The 27,261-nt window shown below is 39.5% G+C and overlaps 1 protein-coding gene across 1 annotated transcript in view; it reads right to left on the bottom strand.

The window, feature by feature from the left end:
* The window catches only part of MAGED1 (MAGE family member D1), a 107,236-nt gene extending 81,227 nt beyond the window's left edge, over window positions 1-26,009 (bottom strand). Inside the window, exon 1 of the mRNA XM_032271902.1 lies at window positions 25,904-26,009. The gene's annotated coding sequence lies outside the window, so the exon portion shown is untranslated. The remainder of the gene's footprint in view (window positions 1-25,903) is intronic.
* Window positions 26,010-27,261: the final 1,252 nt, after the last annotated feature.

The raw sequence follows: 27,261 nt of genomic DNA, 5'->3' as shown, positions 1-27,261 counted from the left end.
CCATTTATTATTGCCAGAAGATTGAGGCAAGGTGTGGGCGAGAGAAGCATTATTTTTTTTTCAGTTGACTTTTTTAAAAAATTGACTTTATTTTTTAGATAAGCTTTAGGTTCACAGAAAAACTGAATCCAAGGTACAGATTCCTCACATACTCTCTGTTCCCATATATGCACAACTGCCCCCACTACAAAAATCTCCCACTAGAAGGGTATGTATATTTGTTATCATTGATGAACCTATATTGACAGCATTCTCACCTAAAGTTCATAGTTTACATTGTGGTTTACTCTCAGTGTGTACATTCTATAGGTTTTCACAAATGTGTAAACACATGTATCCACCAATATAGTACCATACAGAGTAGTTTCACTGCCCTAAAATTCCCATGTGCTCCATCTATTCATCCACTCCCAACCTCTAAACCCTGGAAACCACTAATCTTTTTACTGTCTCCATAGTTATGCCTTTTCCAGAATGTCCAGTACTTGGAATCACACAGTATGTAGCCTTTCCTTTCTTTTCTTTACTTTTTTTATTCTCTTTTTTTAAGACAGGGACTCATTGGGTTGTCCAGGCTGGGGTGCTATACAATCTCAGCTCACTGCAACCTCCACCACCCCAGCTGAAACTAGCCTCCCACCTCAGCCTCCGAGTAGCTGGGGTATGCAGCCTTTTCAGATTGGCTTATTTTAAAACTCAGTAATATGCACATATGATTCCTCCATATCTTTTCATTGCTTGAAAAGGCTTTTCATAGCCCTTTTGTGGCACTAAGCTCCATCGTCTGGACACACTACAGTTTATCCATTCACCTACTAAAGGACATTTTGATTGTTTCTAAATTTTGGCAATTATGAATAAATCTACCATAAACATTCATGTGCAGGGTTTTGTGTAGACATAAGTTTTCACCCCATTTGAGTAAATACCGAGGAGTACAGTTGCTGGATCATATGTTAAGAGTACATTTTTTTGTAAGAAACTGTCAAAATGTTTTCCAAATTGGCTATACCATTTTGTATTCCCACCAGCAATGAAGGAGAGCTCCTGTTGCTTCATCTTTCACCATTATTTGATGTTGTTAGTGTTTTGGATTTGGAACATTCTAATAAATGTGTAGTAGTATCTTTTTTAACCTACAATTTCCTAGTAACATATGCTGTTGAGCATCTTTTGACATGCTTATCTGTTTTTCTTTGGTGAGGTATCTTTATTGACGTCTTTTGCCTATTTTTTAATCAAGTTATTTCATTGAGTCAACCAATTCTTTTTACATAGGAATAAAAATAATCCAATGGAGGACAATCTTTGCCCAAAAAAAATGGTGCTGAAACAATTGGAATCCATGTGCAAAATAAAATTAATTATGACACCTCACCCTTCACATGAAAATTAATTCAAAATGGATCACAAACCTAAACATAAAACAGAAAATTATAAATCTTCTAGAAGAAAACAGAAAACTTGCATGACCTTAGGCTTAGCAATGAGGTTTTAGATACAACATCAAAGGAAGTATGGAAATTCTGGAATGGCAATGTGAGGAGCTCAGTGAAATCTCCTCCCCAAAAGAGACATCTAATAAAACTGGTCAAGACCGGCAAAGTCAATCACCTAAAGTCTCTGGAGATTGATTAAAGGGCAACAAAATCCTCAGAACTAAGCAAGAACAAGGAGAGTCTGTGGCATTTCAGCTAGGAGCTGCTCATTTCTCCCTACATGTCTGTGCTGTCAAAGAACTACCTTAGCTGGCTCCCAAAGCTTCAGTTCTAAAGAACTGCCATTATTTGTCCTGTCTGTAGCTTCCCCAGAAGACACTACTTAAAAGGTTTATGTTTGATTCAGTGCAAAACCCATACTAAAAGCCCCTCCACAAATGATAACACTTGAAGAAAACAATAGACTAAATAAAAAGAATGAAAGGAAAAGCTGAGGAATAAGCTATCAATAGGGGACTTGAAAAGTTATGGCATCTTCTAGGGAATATAGAAGGCCACCTGCATGTATAGATAGGGCTGTGTGCAAGCTCAGGAAAGACCTGAAAAGACCATAAACTCTCACTTCTTTTGTTCTTTTTTTTTTTTTTTTGAGACGGAGTCTCGCTCTGTAGCCCAGGCTGGAGTGCAGTGGCTTGATCTCAGCTCACTGCAACCTCCACCTCCCGGGTTCAAGCGATTCTCCTGCCTCAGCCTCCCAGTAGCTGGGACTACAGGCGCACACCACCAGGCCCAGCTAATTTTTGTATTTTCAGTAGAGACGGGGTTTCACCATGTTGGCCTGGCTGGTCTCCATTTCTTGACCTCGCCATCCACCGCCTAGGCCTCCCAAAGTGCTGGGATTATAGGCAAGAGCCACCTCACTGGCAACTCTCACTTCTAACTGACCTTTAGGCTTTTTGCAATCAGGAAGTGAAGGCTAAGGTTGTAAACTGCCTGGCTAAGTGTCCTCTGCCCCAAGATGTATACAGATTCTTTTGTTAAAAACTATGTCATTTATTGGGCCCAGGCATTTAAGGAAATCTTTATCCAATGATGGCTAAGCTACTGAGTAGATACTTTAGTGGTTACACATACAATAGACTAATATACTTTGTTCTTTGCTTCTTCAGCCCTTCTGCTCTACGAACTCAACCTCTTCTGCTCTCAGCTCATTTGAACACTGTATTCTGTTTTGTGGGATAATGTTGCCTTATTCTAGAATCACAAATATGGCCAACTGAGATCTTTAAACTAAATTTGTTGCAATTTTGTCTTTTGACACATTGTTGCCCTTTAGAGCTCTCTGACCCAGAGACTTCCCACAGTGCTGCTGAGTAGCCATCACCGAAACATGTAAATCAAGTCCCCTATACAGTCTCCCTCTCTGGAAATTCTGTGGCCTCCTCCCCTTCAGAGTAGCAACTCCAAAGCCACAGCCTCTGGACAGGCTCCTACTGTGAGAGACTTCCCCAACATGCAAGCCTGTCAATGCATCTCCCAATAAAGCTTGTGTGTGATACTGCCACCTCATAGTCATATGTCTTTCTTTGATCAGCCCCTAAATCTCTCAAGCTCCCTACAAATATAAAGTAACTGATATGAAAAATTCATTAGTGGGGCTCAAGAGCAGATTTACACTGATAGAAAAAAAGAATCAGCAAGGTTGAAGATAGTCTGATTCAGATTATCCAGGCTGAGGAACAGAAATTTTACACACACACACACACACACACACACGCACACAGTTTCAGCAGTTTCAGAAACTATATATATATACACACACACACAGGTTTCAGAGACTGTATATATACACACACACACACATACACACACACACACACACACACAGAATATAAACACAGCCTCAGAAACTTGTAAGAAATCATCTAGTAACCAAAATACATATAATGGGGACCAGAGAAGCAAAGAGAGAAAGAGGAAGACATTTGAACAAATTATAGCTGAAAGCATCACAAATTTGATGAAAAAATGTTTACATACATATTCAAAAAAGCAGACAAACACCAAGTAGGAAAAATGAGAAGTATATACACACAGACACATCATAATGAAAATATTGAAAGCCAAAAACAAGGAGAAAATCCCAAAAAGCAACAAGAGTAAAACAACTCTTCACAAACAAGAACACAAAACTGCAACAGTTTTTGGCCATGGCCTCAGAAGCCATGGCCAAAAAGCAGTGGGAAGACATATTTAAGTTACAGAAAGAAAAAAAAAAACACAATCAAGAATTATATATCTAATAGAGGAAGTAAAACTATCCTTCAAAAGTGAAGAAGATGGGACATTATCAGATAAACAAAACTCAAAGAGATGCACCTGCCCTATGAGCAATACTAAAGGAAGCCCTTCAGTCTGAAAGGAAAGGACACTAGATAGTAACATGAAATCCTAAGATGAAATAAAGTACACTGGTAAAGGTAACTACATAGGTAAATATTAAAAACAGTATAAATATCCTTGTTGCTTTTTTTAAATTTGCAATTCCTGGCGGGGCGCAGTGGCTCATGCCTATAATCCCAGCACTTTGGGAGGCCAAGGCGGGTGGATCACAAGGTCAAGAGATCAAGACCATCCTGATCGACATGGTGAAAACCCCTCTCTACTAAAAATACAAAAATTAGTTGGGCATGGTGTCACACGCCTGTGGTCCCAGCTACTCGGGAGGCTGAGGCAGGATAATTGCTTGAATCCAGGAGGCAGAGGTTGCAGTGAGCGAAGATTGCGCCATGGCACTCCAGCCTGGGTAACAAGAGCGAAACTCCAACTCAAAAAAAAAAAAAAATTTGCAATTCCTGTGTTTTCCAATCTGACTTAAAACATGACTACCAAAATAATTATAAACCTTTGTTCATGGACACAGTGCAAAAAGATGTAATTTGTGACACTAACAACATAAAGAAGGTTACAGTGCTATTAAAGAAGCAAAGCTTTTGTATTCTGACAGTAAGTTCATATAAATCTGAACTAGATTCTCATCAATTAAGATGTTAATGGTAATCTCCATAGAATGAACTAAAAAAAAAAAAAAATCAAAAATGTATAGTGAAAGAAACAACAAGCGAATTGAAATGGCACACTGGAAAATATTTATTTAAGGCAAATAAAGGCAGTAATGAAAGAACAGAAAAACAAAAATGACATAAGAAATAGGGAGGACAAATAACAAAACACACATGTAAATTCTACCTGAAGAGTAACTGCACTAAATGTGAATGGATTGAATGCTACAATAAAGACAGAGACTAGTTAAATCAACAAAAAAAGGTATGGTCCACCTATACACTATCTTCAAGAAAATGATTTTAGATTCAAAGGCACAAATAAGTGTAAAGTCAAAAACTGGAAAAAGAGATACAATATAAACAGTAACCAAAAAAGAGTAGGAGTGGTTATACTAATATCAGACAAAATAGACTTTAAAACAAACATTGGTACAACAGACAAAGAATAACATTTTACACTCAAAGCTGCCAATTCATCAAAAAAATATAATTATGATAAACTTACATTCACCTACCAACAGATTCCAAAATACATGAAGCAAAAACTGACAAAACTGAAGAGAGAAATGAACAACTCAATAACATACTCTGGCTGCCTCAGTATCCCAATTTCAATAATAGATAAAGCAATCAGATAGGAGATCAACAAAGAAAAAGAAGACTGGACCTAATGGACATTATAGAACACTTAACCCAATAACAGATGAAAACACGTTCTTCTCAAGTGCACATGAAATATTCTCATGAAAGACAGACCATATGTTAGATCATAAAACAAGTCTCCATAAATAGGACTGAAATAATAAAAAGTATCTTCACCAACCACAATAGAATTAAATTAGAAATCAGCAACAGAAGAATATTTTGTAAAGTAATTTAAAAGTAGAAGTTAAACAACACACCCCTAAATAAGCCAAAGGTCAAAGAAGAAACCACACAAGAAATGAGAGAGTTCTTTGAGATTAACAAAAACTTAAACACAACCTACCAAAACATGAGATGCAGTGAAAGCAGTATTCTTTATTGATGAAAATTTATAGTAGTAATAACTACATTAAAATACAAGAAAGATCTAAAACAATAACCTAGCTTTCCATCTTAATTAACCATAAAAAGAAAACTAAACCCAAAGCAAACATAAGGAAGGGAGGAAATAATACAAAGACTAAGGAGTAAATAAATGACATAGAGAATAGAAAAATAATAGAAAGCAATCAATGAAACCAAAAGATTGTGATTCCAAAAGATCAACAAAATTGACAAACCCTTAACGAGATTGACCAAAAAAAAAGATAGAAGACTCAAATTACTAGAGTAAGAAATGGAAGAGAGAATATTACTTCCAACCTTATTTTTTAAATGCTTTAAATAAGTGTATGGCAAAAAATCAGATTAACTTAAAGCAGACAAACTCCTAGAAAAACGAAAACTGCTGAATCTGACTTAGGAAGAAATAGGTAAGATAAAGAGACCTATAACAAGTGAAGAGATTGACTTAGTAATCAAAACACTATCCACAAATAAAAGCCAAGGCCCAGACAACTTCACTGCTAAACTCTACACAAAGTCCTTGAAAAGAGGGAAGATAAGGGAATACTTCCTAACTTATTCTGTGAGGTCAGTAATATTCTGATAGCAAAACCAGACAATGGCAGTACAAGAAAAGAAACCTACAAACCAATATCCCTTATGAATATAAACACAATAATCCTCAACAAACTAATAAACCAAATTCAGACACATATAAAAAGAACTCCACGCCATGACTATATCTATTCCAAAAATAAAAAGCTGGATAAATATATGAAAAGCAGTGTAATACACTGTATTAAGGGCACAAAAGATGAAAACCACATGACCATCTCAATGGATATAGAAAGAGGTTTTCATTAAATCCAACACCTGTTCATTAAAAAAAAAAAAAAAAAAACACTTAAACTGGGAACAGAAGGAAATTTCTACAACCTGATAACATCTGCGAAAAATTTACAGAAACACCATACTTAATTATTAAAGATCAGGCCGGGCACAGTGGCTCATGCCTGTAATCCTAGCACTTTGGGAGGCCACGGCGGGAGGATCTCTTGAGCCCAGGTATTTGAGACCAGCCTGGGCAACATGGCAAAACCCAGTCTCTACAAAAATACAAAAACTACAGCAAGGTGGCATATCCCTGTAGTCCCAGCTACTTGGGGGGCTGAGGCAGGAGGATCACTTGAACCTGGGAGGTCAAGGCTGCAGTGAGCAGAGATTGCGCCACTGCACTCCAGCCTAGGTGACAGAGGGAGACCCTGTCACTAACAATAATAATAGGGCCGGGCGCGGTGGCTCAAGCCTGTAATCCCAGCACTTTGGGAGGCCGAGGCGGGTGGATCACGAGGTCAAGAGATCGAGACCATCCTGGTCAACATGGTGAAACCCCGTCTCTACTAAAAATACAAAACATTAGCTGGGCATGGTGGCGCGTGCCTGTAATCCCAGCTACTGAGGAGGTTGAGGCAGGAGAATTGCCTGAACCCAGGAGGCGGAGGTTGCGGTGAGCCGAGATCGTGCCATTGCACTCCAGCCTGGGTAACAAGAGTGAAACTCCGTCTCAAAAAAAAAAAAAATCAAAAGCTTTTCCCCTAAAATCAGGAAAAAGACAAGGATGCCTACTCTCTCCACTTCAACAACGTACTAAAGATTCTAGCAAGGGCAATTTTAAAAGAAAACACAATGAAAGGCACTGAAGTTATAAAGGAAGAAGTACAAGTATCCCTATCTGTGGATGGCATGATATTGAATGTAAAAATTCTAAGGAGTCCACTAAAAACTACTAGAACTTATAAATGAGTTCAGCACAGTTGCAGCTTACAAGATCATCAACAAAAATCAATTGTAGTTCTACCTTGCAATGAACAATCCAAAAATAAAATTAAGAAAACAAGTCTAAGTGAAATAAGCCAGGCACAAAAAGACAAATACCACATGATCTCACTCATCTGTGGAATCTAAAAAAGGCTGATCTCATAGAAGTACAGATTAGAATAGTGGTTACCAGAGGCTGAGGAGGGTAGAGGGAAAAAGGAGAGCAGAAGAGAGGCAGAAAGACTGGTTAAAGGGTACAAAATTACAGTTAAATAGAAATAAGTTCCGTTGTTCTGTTGAACAGTAGAATGACTATAACTAACAATATTGTGTAATACATTTCAAAATAACTAAATGAAGGATTTTGAGTGTTCTTATCACAAGGAAATGATAAATGTTTGAGGTGATGAATATGCTAAATATCCTGATTTGATCATTGCACAATGTATACAAGTATTGAAACATCACACTTTACCACAGAAATAAATAGAATTATTGTGTGTTAATTAAAAATAAAATAAAACTTAAAAAAAGAAAACAGGTCTATTTACAATAACATGAAAAAAGAATTGAACACTTAGGAATAAATTTAGCCAAGGAGGTGAAAGATTTGTCAACAATATTGTGTGGGGACCTTAATGTGTGGGACCACAATGTGTACACTAAAAACTACAAAACACTGCTGAAAGAAATTTAAGACCTTCAAAAATGGGAAAACACTTGGGTTCATGAATTATAAGATTTAATATTGTTAAGATGACAATACTGTCCAAACTGATCTATAAATTTGTTGGGATTCACTTGGGATGGCTGGCAAAATATTAGGGAAATATTAGGGAAAGTTACAAAATTATAGTCTCAAACCTTTTGGAAGGCTGAAAGTTTTTAATGGAACGGGCTCAAGGCAGCCAGTTCTTAGAACTTTAAGTCATAGGGTAAATATTAGAATAATAAAAGCTTCCCCAGTTAAGTCTGTTTACCCCACATTCCTTTACTGTTTACTCATGTACACTTTGTGTTGGATGTCCCTCTCAGAGAGAGGTAGAAGGGAAATTACTCATTAATGGCATTTATTCTGGGCCCTGGAAACAAAACCTTTTATCATTTATAAAACCACTCTTTTAACTATGTTAAAAAATATGTTAATAAATAGAAAGATTACACTCTAAAATAATAATAAAATTTGTGATATAGTAAATGCATAAACATGGTTGTTTTTTATCTTTTTTTTTTTGAGACAGGATCTTGCTCTGTCACCCAGGCTGGAGTGCAGTGGCACAATCTTGGCTCACTACAAGCTCTGCCTCCCAGGTTCAAGCAATTCTCATACCTCAGCCTCCAGAGTACCTGAGACTACAGACGTCCGTCATCACACCCAGCCAATTTTTTTTTTAAAGACAGATTTTCACCCTGTTGGCCAGACTGGTCTCAAACTCATAGCCTCAAGTGATCTGCCCACCTTGGCCTCCCAAAGTGGTGAGATTACAGGCGTTAAGTCACCACACCTAGCTGTTTTTTTATCATTATCAATTATTGTGTACCAATTATTATGTATGACTAGGTAACAATTATGTACGACTGGTAGTGCAGGCTTCCTTACAACAACATCACTATCAATACGTGAGTAACACGTTGCACTACAATGTTACAACAGCTATGACATCACCAGGTGATAGGAATTTTTCAGCTCCATTACAGTCTTATGAGACCACCATCCTCATATGTGGTCTGTCATTGACCAAAACATCATAATGCTGTACATGACTGTACTTCTTTTTTGTTGTTGCTGTCGTTACTGGATATATTTCTGGGAGTCCCTACCCTGCTCATATTTATAAATGTCTTCCTTCAGAAAGTCGCCCGTCAACATTGTTATTGTAAGGGGCCTCCCCAAAGGCAACGGTGGTCATATAAGATTAAAGGACTAGGGGCTTTAGTTGGACTTGAATTACCCCTTTCTTCATGCAACAGGGGTGCCACTGATGTTTTTCCCTATACTCCTGAAGATCAGGATCTTTGTTACAACAGAAGCACAGGCAGTGGTGGTGGCAGTGGCAGTGGCGGCAGAGGCGGCAGCAGCAGCACCAGCACCAGCAACAGCAACGGATGTATTTAAGGGTCCTAGTGAGTCATTTGTGCTTAGGAGTGCAGACCACAGCAAGCCACATAATAGCTGTTTCTTTTCTTTTCTCTTGCTCTTTTTTTCACTTCCTAATGACTGCTCTCAAGAGTGACCACCCAATGGGCAGTCAGCTGTCAGGGTCAGAGCCTAATTCAGACACATAACCAACTAGTCATAGACATGGTTGTCCTCCTGAGCCTAGCATCAGTCACAGCTTTATGTTAAAACACAAATAGGTCTGAGCTGAGACACATGATCCAGGGCTACTTTAAGGATCCCATACTACTGTTCCTAAATATCAATTAAATTATCTAAACTTCCAAGTTAGCTAAATCATGAGAGGTTCTACAGGAGTTACAACACAGCACAGCACAACTAAAAAACAAGCTAATCTTGCAGGTTCAATGTTTATGCTTGCCATCAGAACCAGTTAGTGAGCCATAGTAATTAAGGAAAGATACTCCCTTCCCCGAATGGTGGCTCTCTCCTTATCTGAGCACCAAGCTCACTGTGCCAATTGGTCTTGCCATCCTGCAGAAGAAGGAGGGACCCCACCCAAACTTTGATTCCAATGTTCAGACTGATAACACCTCACACACAGAGGGTATGAAAATGTTTACTACTTACTTATATAAATGATGCATTTCTAGAGAGAGCAAGGCAAGTCTCCCAAGCAGGATAGAAAAAGGAAAGGAAACTAACTTGAGTTTTTATTGCGGTTAAAGGATGAGGCAGGAGTGAGGGTTCTTTCATTCAGGAAGACACTTGCATGATCTGAATGTCTTGCTAGCTCCAAAGGAGGAAGCACTCAGGCCTTCTAATCACCTTACCCAGTTGTGGGACAGAAAATGAAGAGGGAAAGGTGAGGCTTAAAAGATGTCAGTAGTTAAATCTTATATTTTACAAATTAAGTGAGATTCTTTTTTTCTTTTTTTTTTTTTTTTTTGTGAGACAGAGTTTCATTCATGTTACCCAGGCTGGAGTGCAATGGCGTGATCTCGGCTCACTGCAACCTCTGCCTCCTGGGTTCAGGCAATTCTCCTGCCTCAGCCTCCCGAGTAGCAGGGATTACAGGCACGCGCCACCATGCCCAGCTAATTTTTTTTGTATTTTTAGTAGAGATGGGGTTTCACCATGTTGACCAGGATGGTCTCGATCTCTTGACCTCGTGATCCACCCGCCTCGGCCTCCCAAAGTGCTGGGATTACAGGCTTGAGCCACCGCGCCCGGCCTTGAGATTCTTTATTATATATGCTCACTAAGAAGGTTGTAATTAAAAAAAAAAAAAAAAAAACAAGGAAAACAACAAGTGTTAGCAAGGATGTGGAGAAATCGGAACGCTCATACATTCCTGGTGGGAATGTAAGTGTAGAGCCATTCTGGAAAAGTTTGACAGTTCTTCAAAGAGTTAAATATAGAGTTACTATCAATTTCACTCCTAGGCATATACAGCAGAGGAATGAGAACATATGTTAGTGCAAAAATGTATACCAAATGTATAAAATAAAAGCTCATAGCAGCATTATTCATAATAGCCAAAAAGTACAAACAACTCATCTGTCCATCTACAGTCTGATAACAAATACATAAAAGGTATTCATACAATGGAATATCTTTCAGCCATAATAAGGAATGGAAATACTGAGACATGCAACAGCATGGATAAACTTTGAAAACATTATGCTAAGTGGAAGAAGCGAGACACAAAAGGCCACATATTGCAAGACTCTATTTATATGAAAAGTCCAGAATAGGAAAATTCAGAGACAGAGAGTATATTAGTGGTTGCCACGGGCTGGGAGAATGGGGACTTGGGAGTGACTACTAATGTGTACAGGATTTCTTTTGGGGGTGATGAAAATGTTCAGGAATGAAATAATGCTGATGGTTGCACAGCTTTGTAAACATGCTTTTAAAATCACTTAATTTTATACCTTAAAATGTTCATTTTTATTTTTTGTGCATTATATATTAATTTAAAACTAGAATTACTAACAAAAAAAAAAAAGGCCGGGCACGGTGGCTCACGCCTGTAATCCCAGCATTTTGGGAGGCCGAGGCGGGTGGATCACGAGGTCAAGAGATCGAGACCATCCTGGTCAACATGGTGAAACCCCGTCTCTACTAAAAATACAAAAAATTAGCCGGGCATGGTGGCAAGCACCTGTAATCCCAGCTACTCAGGAGGCTGAGGCAGGAAAATTGCTTGAACCCAGGAGGTGGAGGTTGCGGTGAGCCGAGATCGCGCCATTGCACTCCAGCCTGGGTAACAAGAGCGAAACTCCGTCCCAAAAAAAAAAAAAAAAAAAGCAAGGCAGAATAAAAAAAAATATATTACCAGATAGGCCGGGTGCTGTAGCTCACTCCTGTAATTCCAGCACTTTGGGAGGCCGAGGCAGGAGGATCATTTGAGGTCGGGAGTTCAAGACCAGCCTGGCCAACATGGTGAAACTCCATCTCTACTAAAAATACAAAAATTAGCCAGGTGTGGTGGCAGGTGTCTGTAATCCCAGCTACTCAGGAGACTGAGGCATGAGAATTGCTTGAACCTGGGAGGCAGAAATTTCAGTAAGCCAAGACTGTGCCACTGCACTCCAGCCTGGGCAATAGAGTGAGACTCATTCTCAAAAAAAACAAAAACAAAAAATATTACTAGATAAACAAAAACCGGGGGAATTTGTTGTTACCAGACCTGGCTTGCAAGAAATACTAAAAGACAGCCAGGTGCGATGGCTCACGCTTGTTATCCCAGCACTTTGGGAGGCTGCGGAGGGCGGATCATGAGGTCAAGACATCGAGACCAACCCAGCCAACATGGTGAAACCCTGTCTCTACTAAAAATACAAAACTTATCTGGGCATGGTGGCACATGCCCATACTCCCAGCTACTCAGGAGGCTGAGGCAGAAGAATTGCTTAAACCTGGGAGGCGGAGGTTGCAGTGAGCTGAGTTTACACCACTGCACTCCAGCCTGGCAACAGAGCAAGACTCCGACTCAAGAAAATAAAATTTAAAAAGGAGGAAATACTAAAAGAATTTAATACTAAAAGAAGTTATTCAGACTGAAAGACGACTCCAGAGTGTACTATGAATCCACACAAAAACAAATAGCAATGGTAAAGGCAATTATGAAGATAAATATAAAAACAGAATAACTAATATTTCTTCTCTTAACATGTTTAAAAGTCAATGGAATAAAACAATATCTATAAAATTATTCATTAGGCATAAACATATAAAAATGTAATATAACAACAAAAGAGTGATAAAATTTAATGAGCTGTTAACCCATGTAACAACATGAGTGAATCTTAAATGCATATTTTAAGTGAAAAAGAGAGTCTGAAAAGAAGACATACTGCATTGTTCCATTTATGTAACATTGTTCAAAAACAAGATCATAGAGGAAAAGGATCAGTAGTTGCCAAGAATTTAGGGAGGGAAGTAGGGTTGACCAAACGAAGTGCAGAGTGTACTTTTTAGGTTGGTGAAATTATTCTGTATGACCCTGTAGTGGTACACAATGTTATCCATTTGTCAAAACCCACAGAACTTTACAGCATAAGAGTGAACCTTAATTTATGTAAATGTTTTAAATGTCAACTAGGAGGGCAAGGGATAACAGGATGGAATGCATATGGTGACAAAAATTTTAACTGAATTACAGATGTATGCTAGAACCTCCCTAAAGAGGGTAGAGAGGAAAAGTGCCACCCTAGGTAACTTTGGAAATGAGAAGAGACTATAAGAGTAAGGACAAAATAAACTACAAGTGCTGTACTATAGCTGGTGAAGTTGTTTCTTGTGGAGTATGAATTAGTAATTCTGAAACTGCCATACATGCATACTGGGATTGAACAAATAAGTGAATGGATAGTGGGTGGTGGGAACAAGGTTTGTCACTGGAATGAGAGATTACAGATAAGCAAGTTGGGAAGGCTAGAAAAAACCATGTTCATGGTACTGGATTAGAATCAGAGTCATCAGTATAAACTCATGTTTAGCTTAAGATAAAGATGGAATATACATAAATATTTATAAATACATGTGTATACATGATTAGTATACATATTTCCTAACTCTGTCTGCTGAGAGGCCTAGAAGCATTGGCACATTGATAGCAATGAGTACACACAACATCTGGATCTTGGTGTGTAATACCATACTCTAATAAAAGAAAGGGATCTTGGAGAAATGGCTAATTCTAGGGCTGGGGCATGCAATATACAATATAAGCCTGGTGTATCTTGTGTTCCAGAAAGTAAGGAAGTACTCCAAAAAACAAAACAATGGGGGTATGTCAAGAGACACAAGAGTGAATCTAAAATTGCCCCAATAACCAAAGCTGGAGCAATTTTCTTTTTTTTTTTTTTTTTTGACAGAGCCTTGCTCTGTTGCCCAGGCTGGAGTGCAGTGGTGTGATCTCGGCTCACTGAAGCCTTTGCCTAAAGGGTTGAAGCAATCTCCTATCTCAGCCACCCGAGTAGCTTGGATTATAGGTGTGCGCTACCACACCTGGCTACTTTTTCTATTTTTTAGTAGAGATAGGGCTTTGCCATGTTGACCAGGATGGTCTTGAACTCCTGACCTCAAGTGATTCACCTGCCTTGGCCTCCCAAAGTGCTGGGACTACAGGCATGAGCCACTGTGCCTGGCCCAAAGCTGGAACAATTTGAGCAACGAAGTAAATAATGTAAATAATGTAGTACTGGACTAGAACCCAGAGTATAAAATAAATATTCATGGGTCAATATTGATACGGATAAATGACTGGATATGTAAATGGAGGACAGAAGTCAAATCTCTTGTAGAGAAAAATTCCAAACTCCCCAAAAGGAGATGCATAACACCCATCCCTTACATTTGGACTGCACATAGTGGCTTCCCTGAAAAGAGTACAGAATGGGAAGGTGAAAAAAAAGTGATTTTACAGTGGAGTCACCTGGCAAGCACTACCCCAGACCAGTACTCAAGATTCCTCTCATCACAGATAAGTCGTATTCACAAGATGTCCTCATTGTGCAATGAGAATAGTACTTTATCTCTGTGCCCTCTAAGAAACAAAACAAAAACCCATATGCTAGTCTAACCATGATAAAAATATCAGACAAACTCAAAGTGAGGGACATTCTACAACCCTGATGAATACTCCTCAAAACTGTGAAGGTCATCAAAAACAAGGAAAGCCTGAGAAATTGGCATAACCAAGGGTATCCTAGGGAAATATAATGGCTAAATGTAATATAATATCCTGGAAGTTTTTTTTTAATTTTCTCTTTTCCATTTTTTGTATTTTATTTAGTTTTATTTATATCTCTTTTGATTTATTTAATTTGAAACTATCTTTAAGCAACTTTTAAATTAGACGAATTCTTTAATAAACACACATTTTTGTGCCTTTCCTTCCCAAAAACATGCCTTGCTTTTCTTTTTATTTCTCTCTCTCTCTCTTTTTTTTCTTTTTATTTTGTTTTGTTTTTTCTGATATAGGGTCTTGCTCTGTCACCCAGGCTGGAGGGTAGTGTCGCAATCACGGCTCACTGCAGCCTTGACCTCCCAAACTCAAGTGATTCTCACAACTTAGCCTTCTGAGGAGTAGCTGGGACCACAGGTGTGTGCCACCACACCCAGCTAATTTTTTTTCTTTTTTGTAGAGACAAGGTCTCTCTATGTTGCACAAGCTGGTCTCAAACTCCTGGTTCAAGCAACCCTCCTGCCTTGGCCTCCCAAAGTGCTGGGATTACAGGCATGAGCCACTGCTCAAGGCCTCAAATTTTTGGTCATTAACAAATCTAAATATATTTAGCTTTTCTACACCATTTAAAAATAAGATGCCAAAATATATCAACTTAAACTTATGCTTAATAATTAATGTTTAGCCGGGCGCGGTGGCTCAAGCCTGTAATCCCAGCACTTTGGGAGGCCGAGGCGGGTGGATCACGAGGTCAAGAGATCGAGACCATCCTGGTCAACATGGTGAAACCCCGTCTCTACTAAAAATACAAAAAATTAGCTGGGCATGGTGGTGCGTGCCTGTAATCCCAGCTACTCAGGAGGCTGAGGCAGGAGAATTGCCTGAACCCAGGAGGCGGAGGTTGTGGTGAGCCGAGATCGCGCCATTGCACTCCAGCCTGGGTAACATGAGAGAAACTCCGTCTCAAAAAAAAAAAAAGAAAAATTAATGTTTAATATTTTAACTTAAATGACTCAGGCATTTTATGATTATTAATTTAATATTAACATGACTTTAAGATTTTAAATTACTGAAAAGAGGTTTTAAACTGAGACAGGTACCCTCCCTCATGTCTTCTCCAGTCACCCTGAGTCTTAAGCAGCCATGTGGCACCCAGGATGTCTAAAGGAGGATCGGGCCCTAAATTTTTTAAATAAGGAAATCTGAATAACATATGGACTTTTGTTGATAACAATATATCAATATTGGTTCATTAGTTGTGACAAATGTACATTAATAATTTAATATGTCAACAATAGCAGAAACTGAATGTGGGGTATAGAGGAACTTTCTGGACTATGTTGGTAATATTATTGTAAATCCAAAATAAAGTTTATTTTAAAAATTACGCATGTGGCTTACCTTATATTTCTGTAAGTCCATACTGCCCTAAGCAATCTCATTCACCCCCGTAGTGTCAACTTTTTCTATGTCAATAAACATCCAACGTTTATCTTCAACCCAAATCCCTCTCTTAAACTCCAAGCAATATATCTAACCGCCAACCAGACACATCTGTGTGGTTATCCCACAAACACATGAAAGTGGACATGACCTCCCTGCCCCTTCTTCAATGGCACCATATCCTCTGAGTCACCCAAGCCAGAAACAAAAACAGCATCATCCTAAATTCCTCCTTTGCTTCCATATTTAGCCAACTACATCTTACTCATTCAATCAAATTAATACTATTTTTGTCTGTCTTCGTTTCTTTGTCCCCAGTATCTTGAAGTATAGCATCTTTCCATTTGAATTAATTTTCAAAGATGCAGTTCCTGTTTTTCTAAACAAAACCTTATCCAAAGGCACAGTAAATAAGAAATAGAACAGAGTAATTCTTGTTGGGGCACAAGCAGAGAACCCAGAAACCTGACCCTTCCTTACCCAAGTTTCTAGAAAGGCTGGAGGAGCAAAATTCGGAAAATCACAGCTCTACACCTAACTCCAAATTATCTTTTTTTTTGTTAGGTGTATTTTGAGACGGAGTTTCGCTCTTGTTACCCAGGCTGGAGTGCAATGGCACGATCTCGGCTCACCGCAACCTCCGCCTCCCGGGTTCAGGCAATTCTCCTGCCCCAGCCTCCTGAGTCGCTGGGATTACAGGCACGCGCCACCATGCCCAGCTAATTTTTTGTATTTTTAGTAGAGACGGGGTTTCACCATGTTGACCAGGATGGTCTCGATCTCTTGACCTCGTGATCCACCCGCCTCGGCCTCCCAAAGTGCTGGGATTACAGGCTTGAGCCACCGCGCCCGGCCCAAATTATCTTTATTATATCACCCTTGACTTCTCCGAAATACTAATTATTTATCTATGAAATATAAATGGTATTACCTAACTTATACGCTTGCGTTAGAACCAGAGACATACTGTCTCAAAGCATGCAATATGCTGTTAAACACGGCCTATAGTAAAAATAAAATGGGGGCCAACTTGTAGTAACAGCAAACTACAAACACTTTCAAACATACAGAATATGTTACCTTGCTCAATGGGAACTTTCAGTTCTAATTCAGTGACCTTTCAAGAGTGATAATCTGATCATGACATCCCCCCATTTAAACCCCTCTCCATTGAGTTCCAGCCTATTAGCATAAAAAAGGCCATCCCGGGGCCGGGCGCGGTGGCTCACGCCTATAATCCCAGCACTTTGGGAGGCCAAGGCGGGTGGATCACCTGAGGTCGGGAGTTCAAGACCACCCTGACCAACATGGAAAAACTCTGTATCTACTAAAAATACAAAATTAGCTGGGTGTGGTGGTGCATGCCTGTAATCCCAGCTACTTCTGAGGCAGGAGAATCATTTGAACCTGGGATGAGGCGGCTGCAGTGAGCCGAGATCATGCCATTGCACTCCAGCCTGGGCAACAAAAGTGAAACTCCATCTCAAACGAACAAACGAAAAAAGCTGTCCATGACCTTACTGACTGCCTACCTCTCTTACCACTCCTTACCTTCTTCTATTATCTCATATCATCTTTCAATATCTAGCACAGATGCTATCTCCACCCAAAAGACTTGTTGCTACCTGCACCCTGCAATTAGATCACATTCCTTTGTGCTTCCACAATGTCATGCTATTTAACTGTGTAATTGCTGTTTACATGTTCCTCCTTCACACAAAACTAAGAGGTCTTTGAGGGCAGGTCTTTGTCTGACTCATCTAAATATCCAGTATCTTGTTTGGGGCACAGCTGGTGTCAATCAAAAATAATCACTAGGGCAACTCCAGCCCTAAATCTCCTCAGTTTCCTAAAGATCTCCGAGTCAGTCTATATATTCAGGCCTCAACTAGGAGATAACGGTCATCTGAAGCTAGAAATCCTAAATGGAAAGGAAGCAGGGATTTGGCCTGGGAACCCAAAACTCTACAAGAGTTAAGTATGTTCTGTATTTTCCCCCTAGGAAGGTAGGCAAAAGGCAGGAAAGGGGCTGCTATTGTTTGAATACAGTTGTCTTCATCAAAACTCATGCTGAAACTCAATCCCCAGTGTGACAGTGTTAGAGGTGGGGCCTAGTTGGAGGTGTTTGGGTCATGGTGGCAAATCCCTCATGAATGGCTTGGGGTCGTTCCCACAAAAGTGAATGAGTTCTCGTGCGATCAGTTTGTGTGAGAGTGGGTTGTTAAAAGACCAGGGTGTCCCTCAAGTTTTGTCCCTTTGCACACGGCCATGTTCCCCTGTAGCAGGAACAGCAGGGAACAAACCTCTCAAACACCGAACTGAGAAAGGAAGTGGCTTTTTTATTCGGCCGGGAGATGCGGGGGGCTTCAGCTTCATTCACCGAGCTCCCTGAGCTGTGGCTTCTCTCCCCTTTTATAGGCTGACAATGCTAAAAGGGAAACTGAGGCAGAACTACATCATTGTCCATTTGCTGGATGTCCAACCTTACAATCTTTTGGCTTCACTGATTTGCTAATTCATATGCAGCGTGGGCAGGGACCAGCAGCGGAGGTGGCTTGCAGAGACAAGACAAAAGCAACAATCTGTTTGTTGGCAGAAGTGTTTCCAAGAGGGAATCTGGTCTAGGGAGACATGGGGGAGTGAACCAGTGCCGGGCTCCAGCCCGCAGAGATAGCATTCATTTGTAGCTCTTTCAAGGTTAACAGATAGCAGAGACGCTGGGAACTAAAGAGGGAGTCATTTTCCCAGCTCTTTGATATTTCTTTTTTTTTTTTTTCCCTTCTTCACTCTCCTTCCCATCTGGAAGTGGGGGGAAGAGGTGAAGTTGAAGGAGGCAATGGGGTCTCCCTTCTCACCCCTTGGACCTTCCCCATGTTATGATACAGCACAAAAACCCTCACCAGAAGCTGGGCAGATGCCAACACCATGCCACTACAACTGCCCAGCCTGCATAACCATGAACTAAATAAACATATTTTTAAAAATAAATCTGTTATGATAACATTAAGCAGACTAAGGGACATCTCTTTGACAAGAAAGAGGGATTTGGCTAAGAAGGATGAGTTTGTTTGTTTGTTTTTTCTGGAAAGGTGGTACAAAGGATTGTGATCTGAAAATAATTTCACATACTAGCCCCATACTAGAAGAAAACAAATTTAAGGGATGGGGACTTGAGAAGAGGTCAACTTCAAAATGATGGCCAGGGCATTTTATATATGACGATGATGACCATAGTTGAGAAACAAAACTCAGGACACTGCTGAAAGTCATTAATTGAACAGTCCTGCAAAGCGATAAGATGGAAGTCATTTTAAATTACACTTTTACTTAAAAGAATAGTTACCTGTGCAAAAGTAGGATTGGCATAGGTTATGAAGACACCATAAACCTAGGTTTTAATCTCAGTTCAGCTTCTAACAGATGGTTATGTGTGTCACTTCATCTTGAAGTCAGTTTCCACCCTCATAGGGTTGTTGGCACAATTCAAGAGAATTTATGAAAACCCCTTGATACAGGGAACACAATGCATTTTCAATATCCAAATACATGCTTATATTTGTTCATGTCACAACATATACAGAAAATGATCATTTCATGGCATACTGGGTAAAATAGAAGAGGTTGCTCTTCCATGAGAGCTAACTAAAGTGATACATATTATAGCATAAATTTAACCATTTCTAAAACTATTCCTTTCCACTTGTCCCTTTTCCTTAGCTCTACTAGACCACAGAGTAACCTCTAAATTGCCCATTACTTTAGGTTCAAGGCTAAATGGCATACCCATTCAGCTACTTTACATGGTCTAAATAACCACTTGCTCTCTGGTCCCACTCACCACTTTTTTTGTCAAAATTCAGTTCTTAACATGGTCTCTTCTAGGAAGCCTTCTCTGAGCCCTTAAAATAGGTTAGAGGACCTTCCTCTATGTCTCTACTGCCGCCACCAGACCTTCGTCTCTCCTCCAGCAAGCACCGGCTGTTGCAATGTCTATGTCTATCTCACTCAGTTGAAAATACATTTAAAGCCGGGCGCGGTGGCTCAAGCCTGTAATCCCAGCACTTTGGGAGGCTGAGGCGGGTGGATCACGAGGTCAAGAGATCGAGACCATCCTGGTCAACATGGTGAAACCCCGTCTCTACTAAAAAAAAAATACAAAAAATTAGCTGGGCATGGTGGCGTGTGCCTGTAATCCCAGCTACTCAGGAGGCTGAGGCAGGAGAATTGCCTGAGCCCAGGAGGCGGAGGTTGCGGTGAGCCGAGATCGCGCCATTGCACTCCAGCCTGGGTAACAAGAGCAAAACTCAAAAAAAAAAAAAAAAAAAGAAAATACATTTAAGTCAATTACATGTTCTCATTATCCAGCTAGTCATCACTATGTTTTTACTTAATTGATTAATTAATTAATGATCTGTCTTTCCTAAGACTTATCAATCCATCCTAATGGTTGCAATCTATCTTTCCCACTATTCTCCCACCACATCTGACATTCTCAGACTGTGTATGTTTTCCTTTCTCACCTTCTCTGACTCTCCCTTTGTTCACTTACATTTCTTGCCTTTCAGGACTCTAGAAACACATTCTTATAATCAAGAAGACAAACAGAGGGAATGAAAAGTAGTAATCTACTCCCACTTCCCCTTGAATCTACTGTTTCACTGCTCTCCTTCCCAACTGGAATTTTTTCTTTACGACCTCTAGAATCCTCCTTCCTAAAAAATAAGCTTGCCCACATCCTTCAGTGATTTATAGAATACCCCTTCACCTCCTGGCCACAAATGAGATGTGGTTCCCTCCTAAGCCTAGCGATTCTCTTACACTCACGGTCCCAAAATTTCCAACTGGTAAACCATAGCACTCTGGTAAACCACAAATCTGTGTGTAACACACAATTCATGCAATATCTGTCAGATAGACAGCCTCAGGTGCAACATGCTGTAAAAGGTAACAGGTATAGTATAATGTCCAATTGGTAATAAAGAGAGATGACATGTTTTCTGGAACAACTTTGCCTTGTGTAAGGGACTGTAGTTATGGTATTAAACAGGTTGACACAAATAGCAGCCAAAGGATGAAGGGAGATGAAGAACCACAACAAATATGCCACTATTTTTAATGTCATATCTTGAAAATTCAGATTCTTAACACATATAGAAAAAGCAAAATAACAGTAAAAATAAAGAAGCAGTGAAATAAAACATGAAATAGGCATCCCCTAACTATAACTATGCTTTAATATTAATGAAATAAGTAAAAATATAGTGAGGTCCAAGAAGTACATTAAATACTAATTTTAATTAGAATTTGCATTATTTCATTATTAATTTTAATATAAAAATCAATAACATATACTTACAACATTTTACATCTTCATGTCTGTGGTAATAGACTATTTTGTCAATCTTCTGAAAATTGAAAAACTTACACAATTATGTTCCCATCATAACCAACTACATATATGCCTTTCCTTGACTATATCAAGATCCCCCCTACTTCTTCCAGTTTCCTAACTGGAACACTCTTCATCACTCTTCTACCTTCACACCTCTTCTACTCATCCAGTATCAAGCATTACCTTCCCTCTCCAAAGCATTTTGGTATGTCCTCTCTGTGCTCCTACAGCCTGTCACCCCATTTGCCTATGCCCAGAGTATGCTCAATGCAGAAAGAGTATGAACACATTATTCTTCACTGCTCTTTAGACACTGCCTGTTTGCTAATATCCACACTAGAATGAGTCTTCTTTAAGGACAGGAGACCAGTGAGGTTTACCCTCGTATATCCTGTGCCCAGCATAAGACCAGATATATGATAGTAAGCATTCTATAATTTTTTGCTAGATGAATGACTACATAAACAAATGAAAGCCATGTTTAGCCAATTTTCAGTAAAATGCTGCAAGAGTCATTTAAATGTATTCAAAATAGCAAGGAAAAGGGCATAACAAAAGATCAGATAGCATGACTTTTAAAATAATAATCCCCTCAATATTCCCATCTTAGTTTCTAAATAACAAAGTTCTCTGAAAAATTACATGTTTCCTTGTAAAATGGTTAATTTCAAGGATGGGGCAGGGAGTGTACATGATGAGCCTAAAATATCTTATGCCAAAAAGCAAGGAAGCCAACAAGGACTAATGAGATAATGTGAAAAAAAACAGAAGTTAAACAGAAGAGGCTCCTAATTTATAAAATGACATTGTTTAAGCATTAAAAAAAAATGCCCAGGATGGATTGGTATACTTAAAATACATAAAAATCCATGAATTCCTAATGATATTAAAGAAAACAGTGGTGGTTGCTAAGAAACCAACTCATCACTATGAACACTGATAAATGACGAAAAGCAGCAGCAGGAGCAGCATTTATCTTATTATGAAGTATACTTTAGGAAAAAAAATGCTGATACAGAAAAAGTCTTCTTTATAAATTAATTCCAGTTAATAATGCAGAAAGATTGAAATAATTAAATATCACTATTTTTCAATCTCTACTGAAATAATGAATTTAGGCAATTATCATCAATGGCTGCTAAAACCAATAGAAGAAAAGTTAGTAGGAAAAGCTACAATGGAGAGATCAGCCTGACAACACCTGAAATGACAAATCAATCCCAGCATCAACAAAAAAAAGGTAAAATTAGACATGATAAAATACAACAGAAAATAAACAGTACTGCCTAAAATGAGACTTTCTCTTAAACAATAATCACAATTGAATCTAATCAAGCCTCTGGCTCTAAATGTCAGTAAATAGGAAACATGGGGATGGGAAAACAAAATAAATGCCACCTCAAGGAAGCGGTCACCTAAATCCAGACAATGAAACAGTTTATAGAACTAATGACGTAGTTTCTTGAATTAACCAATGATCTTTTAAAAAGGGGGACTACGCAATGGCTTTATAAGACTTAAGAGAAAAACATCTATTGGCAATAAATGGCCCTTGTTTGGATACTGAACTAACAAATCTACTGTATAACTATAAGACAATTCACCAAGCACAGTGGCTCATGTCTGTAATCTCAGCACTCTGGAAGTCTGAGGTGGGAGGACTGCTTGAGGCCAAGAGTTCCAGACCAGCCTGGGCAACATATTCGAGAGCCCATCTCTATATAAAAAAATTTAGGCTGGGCATGGTGGTTCACCCGTGCAATCTCAGCATTTTGGGAGGCCAAGGCGGGCGGATCACCTGAGGTCATGAGTTCGAGACCAACCTGACCAACATGGTGAAACCCTGTCCCTACTAAAAATACAAAATTAGCCGGGCGTGGTGGTGCATGCCTGTAATCCCAGCTACTCAGTAGGCTGAGGCAGGAGGATCACTTGAACCCAGGAGTTGGAGGTTGCAGTGAGCTGAGATGGCACCACTGCACTCCAGTCTGGGCAACAAGAACAAAACTCCATCTCAAAAAAGAAAATTTTAGCTGGGTGTGGTGGCATGTACCTGTAGTCCCAGCTACTCAGGAGGCTGAGGCACAAGGATCACTTGAGCTCAGGAGACTGAGGCTGCAGTGAGCTTTGATCATATGTCTGTACTCCAACCTAGGCAACAGAACTAAACCCAGTCTCAAAAAAAAAAAAAAAATCATGGAAATTTGAATATAGACTGAGTATTAGATGATATACGAAATTATTATTGACTAGGTGCAGTGCCTCACGCCAGTAATCCCAGCACTTTGGGAGGCCAAGGCTGGTGGATCACCTGAGGTCCAGAGTTCGAGACCAACCTGACCAACATGGTGAAACCCCATCTCTGCTGAAACTACAAAAATTAGCCAAGCATGATGGCAGTCTCCTGTAATCCCAGGTACTTTGGGAGGTTGAGGCAGGAGAATCACTTGCCAGGAGGCAGAGGTTGCAGTGAGCCAAGATCACACCATTGTACTCCAGCCTGTGCAACAGAGCAAGACTCTGTCACAAAACCACAGAAAAAAAAAAAAGAAATTATTATTTATCTTACTAAGTAAAATAATGATGTGGTGGTTACTTAATGCACCTATAAATTAGAGATACATAATGAGTTATTTACCCGTGTGATGACATATCTGGGATGTGGGGAAAAAAAACAGGTGAGGAGATGCACAGTGGGCTGAAACGAGTGTGATAATATTTAAATGATATGTAATAATGATTTGAATAAACAGACATCAGCAATACTCTTTGGAAAAGTTCCTAAGGGTTTTGGTGTCACAAAAGCTCTGCCTCATTGTATATTCTTTTTTTTGAGATGGAGTTTTGCTCTTGTTGCCCAGGCTGGAGTGCAATGGCGCAATCTCGGCTCACTGCAACCTCCGCCCCCTGGGTTCAAGCGATTCTCTTGCTTCAGCCTCCCAAGTAGCTGGGACTACAGGCAAGCTAATTTTGTCTTTTTAGGAGAGACAGGGTTTCTCCATGTTGGTCAGGCTGGTCTCGAACTCCCGACCTCAGGTGATCCGCCCACCTCGACCTCCCAAAGTGCTGAGATTACACACGTGAGCCACAGCACCCAGCCTGTTTATTCTTAAAGAAATAAAAACTATCCGTGGCCTAGAAAAGAGGATCACCCCTTATTTTGGCAAGCATAACACACAGGAGGGAGTCAACTGCTTGTTCAAAGAAAACTTTGGTTAAATTCCTCGTTAGATTCTGATAGAGCCTGAAAAACTCTGATTCTCACCATAAATTTATTGATCATTTGGGTAAAGGCAATAACGAACTGTGATTATTATTTAATAACTAATGTTCTCACAAGATAAATTTGACACGGTAACAAATGTAACAGAAAAGTACATTTCATATTGCAACAAACAGATTATGTAATACTTGCAAAGCTCTGAGAAAAAGTCTTTGTCTCAAAAAATGTCAGCTTGGTGTTTAATGTTGTTATCAGAGACCAGAAAATAATTTGCATAATAAACTCAACTCATATAAAGTAATAAATTTGTGACTGGATGCCATGCCTGTCAACCATTTCTCCGCTAAGTTTTACAGGGGATGGGAAAGCTTACGCTCTCTGAAGCTGACACCTGGTTATAGGTGTAATCCACTACGTTTGCCGTCCCCCCTCCACCTCAAAATTTGGAGATTCAGTCCTATGGCAACATAAAAAATAAATGCAATGAGGAGACGGAAATCTGTGCAATAGTATCTAAATGATGTGTAATTTTGTTTAGATTTAAAAAATAAAAGAACATAATTTGAACAAGTGCCTATGTCTCTTAAGGCTCTAAGGTTTCTGCCTCTTTGCTTCTACTTTAAAAGAACCAAAAAAGAAAAAAAAAAAAAAAAGCCTTGACCTTGAAGTCACACCTACTTTTGCAAAGTACGTAATTCACTGGTCTCTGGAGGAGGGGAACGGGAAAGACCAAAGGCCAGCAGGGGGAGTAAAACAGAGTTTAGGAAGGGGCTTGCGAAGAGTCGCAGGCTAAAAGGATGCAGGGCAGAAGGAGGAGGTGAGAGGTAGGAGGTAAGAGTGACCTGTGGTAGAGGGAATGTGGTTGAGGGAATGACCCTGGCTCCAGACCGGAGAAGAGGATCCGGGATAAAGAGGAGAGGTGAGACATGACCGAGAGACAGGTAGATAAAAGGACCACAACAATCAGGAAGGGGAGTAGGATGGGACCTCCCATCTCCGGAGGAGAAGGGAGGAGATAGTGAGGCTATCAGAATCATATGCGTCAGAAGCATCCTTCCTACAACGTACGCGGGGATGAATTCTCCTTTCTACCCCATGTTGAGGCACAAAAGGAGGTCTCCCTGGAGTGTATGGGGATTTATTTGTGAGAATTACAAAGTCCCCTTCTTTACACTCACCTTGACGAAGAAGGCAGCGACGATGGCGTGACCGGAAGTGCTGTCCTCTTTTGTTTGGCGGAAGCTTTAGCTTCTGCAGCAGCCACCCCCTCCTTCACTTCAGGCGACTTCCTGTGCCTCTCTAGCAAGCTCTGCAATGCTCTATCTCATTGACTCCCTCACTAGATCAACACCTACATTGTGTTGTAAACGGGCTGAGAGAATCACTAACTTTTTACAAATCCTAGTTCTAGTCAACGCCAGGAGCTGCAGTATCTCTGTCAAATCCATCAGGTGTAATTTGCCACCTCTCCTTATTGATTCGCCTTAGAAATATCTCCTTTCATCTTAGTCCCTTAACTTAGGCCTCATTTTCTCTGTCTTGGATGTCTACAGTGACATATTTACCAAACTGATTTACTGTTTCTGGCACAGCACTTTGAAAAAATTCATTTGTATTAGCGGTATATTTCAAGCTTTTCAAAAAATCTTAAGTCTAAATAATTTTTGCTTTGAAATCATATCCAGAGTTACATACCATACTCAAATGTCCAAAGAATTAAGGTGGACTCATGTAGAAAGTATTCTTGCATTATTTTACAGACTTCCCAAGAAAAGGAAGAAAATGAAAACTGAAAAAAATGTTTCAATAATTTTTTTAAAAACTCTACTCTGGTTAAATACCTTCAGAACAAGTTTAACATTGATTTACTTATTGCCACTACCTCCAGAAAGTTCTCCTGGCCCCCAAATCTAGACCACAGTTCTCACCAAAGGGGAGGATCTCTTTTTGTGGTTATTTTTAGTCAGTCCACAAGTATATACTGAGCACCTACTATGTCCCAAATACTATGCTACACCCAGAGACACTACACTAGTCTAGCATAAAATATGTGTTTATCAGTATTTGTTAAATGAATAAATGACCAAAATGTGGTCAGAGCAAAGAAGGAAACTAGCAATAAGGTCCTTAGTTTTGCTGGTATTTTTACAATTTATTTCAACAATTTTAATCACATTTCCCACTAAACACTGCTTTAGCTACATCCCATCAATCTTCATATTTTGTATTTTGATATTTTTGTATATTGATTCTAATTTAGTTCAAAATAGTGTCTATCTTTGTAGTTCCTCCTTTTTTTTTTTTTTTTTTTTAATGAGACAGGGTTTCACTCTGTTGTCCAGACTGGAGTGCAGTGGCATGGTAACAGTTCACTATAACCTCAAATTCCTAAGCTCAAGTGCTCCTCCTGCCTCAGCCTCCTGAGTAGCTAGACTGTAGAAACATGCCACCATGCCTAGCTAATTCTTTTTTATTTTTTGTAAAGATGGGGTCTTGCTTTGTTACCTAGGCTGGTCTTGAACTCCTGGGATTACAG

This window comes from Sapajus apella, unplaced genomic scaffold (assembly GCF_009761245.1).
Source record: "Sapajus apella isolate SASKATOON/1434 unplaced genomic scaffold, GSC_monkey_1.0 scaffold261, whole genome shotgun sequence".
NCBI lineage: Eukaryota > Metazoa > Chordata > Mammalia > Primates > Cebidae > Sapajus > Sapajus apella.
Note: the sequence above shows the minus strand (reverse complement) of the source record. Positions and strands in the feature narration are given on the sequence as shown.